The sequence below is a fragment of the Acyrthosiphon pisum genome, chromosome A3 (genome assembly GCF_005508785.2).
Source record: "Acyrthosiphon pisum isolate AL4f chromosome A3, pea_aphid_22Mar2018_4r6ur, whole genome shotgun sequence".
Lineage (NCBI taxonomy): Eukaryota > Metazoa > Arthropoda > Insecta > Hemiptera > Aphididae > Acyrthosiphon > Acyrthosiphon pisum.
The window spans coordinates 12345298-12347727 of NC_042496.1; positions in this window are offsets into that span (position 1 = coordinate 12345298).

Below are 2430 nucleotides of genomic sequence, written 5' to 3' on the forward strand. Positions count from 1 at the left end.
TACTCAATTATGTTTCATACCCAATATTCACAGACACTACTCGAATGCATCCACTTCAAGTCATCAAATAAAATTATGCAAGTTTTTTCTTCAGTATGTGTCCTTGAATGTTCTGTGCTATATTATCAAACCACATTCAAGGACTCATATTGGAGTAACGACCTGACTAATGTGATTTTTGTATTAATATTTATAACAGAATGAAATATAAGGAATGCATTAATATAAAATAATATATTTATATTTAATACTCCATAATATTATTATTCATTCGATTGTCCGAATTAAACTTAATTTTGATATTTTATACGTTTCCACTCCGTTCCCATGCACAGTGCTGGTCAACGTCATACCCAACCACCTAATAGGTATAACCCCTCTGAATTTTACCCCTCTCCACAACTTCCCTGTACTAATTTCGACCTGACAATGTCCGTCTCTGAGGATAGCGACCCCCGTTCTCTTGCTGGTTTGGAACAACGGATCACCGACATGACCGAGAGTTTCAATATCCGTCTTGAGGATGTGACGAAGAAATTCTCTGAGATAGACCAACATATAGAGGAATTATGTACCCGCATCGATGAGAATGATACCGACCTAAACACCAAGTTCGTACAACTCTGAAGCTCCATCAACCAGGACTTTTTCCAGATACAAAATGACATCTCCAATCATCAGCTTAATGTCCAAGATTCACAAAAGAGTAACACATGTATACAACGACAGACAAATGAAACAGTATCTCACCTATCTGATAGGGTTAGTCTAGTCGAGGGACTTGCTGCCCGAGTAGCTGCCCTGGAAAACCAGCCAAGAAAAGACATTTCCGCCTCGCTCCCCACTATAATGTCCACTTCATTTCAGACAATACGCTCAAATTATCAACAAAAACCTCAAACCTTTATCAGTAATATCTTAATGTCTACTACCTTAGCCAACCCCTGTCAAACACAACCGTCAGTACCATTAAATCTTTCTAGTGTCACTATCCCTAATTACAATAATACACTCCCCAGTCACATGACCCCCACCCACAATAATACTTCAATATCAAACACTTCAGGTTTAAGTCTCGATTCCACTAAGCTCTCCCCCTACGATGCACAGTGGGGCAATTGACATCGAAAGCTGGCAAAAATAGCATTTATCAAATTTTACTTATCTTATTGAATTATTATATATATCAATAAAGGAGTTAATACTGCATTGTTTACCGGTTTTGTGCACGTGTTGTGGCTTAAATTGATTTAGTTACAGCAGTCGTAATATAAGTCCACAGTGTTACAGTGTAAAATCCAGCAGAATAATATTATTTTCAATTTTGGTTTTCTTCTGTAACTTAGAGATTATTTGTTTATTGAATTCAATTTAATATGGAACCATTAGCTACAGGTCAGTTACGTAACGTTTAATACATACGTTTTACCGAGTTATACATAATATTTACATAAATAACTAATAACTAATAATATTAATATATTTGTATCACTAAAATGATATATAATTTAAGTTCACTTCCAAGGCTTTCCAAGCTTTAAAAATTGCAAAATATAATACTTAATAGAGTATTCTGTTACCTCGTTAAAAAAAATGTTGCCCATATTTGCCCCTTTTCGTGTAAATAGATTCTGACTATGATGACCTATACCAATTACACTTGAAAAAATTTTTTTTTATTTTTATTTTTCGGAGGGAGGGTAGGTCTAGTGTAACTAATTATTTAAATGATCTTTAAGAAAATTACAGTATTCCCATAAAAGAGGAATATACAAAGTATTTAAAAAGTTTGTTAACAATTATTAGATTTAATAGGACTGATATACGATAATATGATGACAATAACTATGACCAGTTTTAAACTTAAAATTTAAAATAATTCATTTTTCTTATTTTGTTAATAAATTAAATAAATAAATACCTTGTATACTTTATACCTTATTTTAATATTATGTAAATGACTTTGTATATGTCTGATGGACAAATATAAAAATAATATTCATTTTAGGGCTATATTTTTTTACCCTATGATTTAATGCCATCTTTGAATGCTCGTTGCCCCACTGTGCGATGGTTTGTTTAAATTGGCTTAGCAAGCCCATGTAGTTAAGAACCCCTTTAATGAAGATAGGTGGAGGTAAAATTGTTTTCGGTGTGTTGTTGGTGGTATTCGGTTGCTCCTCGTTTTGATTATCAGATATGACGTTGAGGTTTTCGGTAGTAGGCTCGTCTACAGATAGAACGCTATACCTGTTTGGCGTGACAAACAATTTAGCTTTCTTAATGCAGGCTGTATAGGATGGTGATTGCGGTGGAGAGGACGATGCCGATAAATTACGTTTATTTTTATTTTTGTCTTCATTATTTTTGCTGATTATTTGGTTATTGACAATTTTAATTGGGGACACGGTTTTGGATGGCATATCGCCA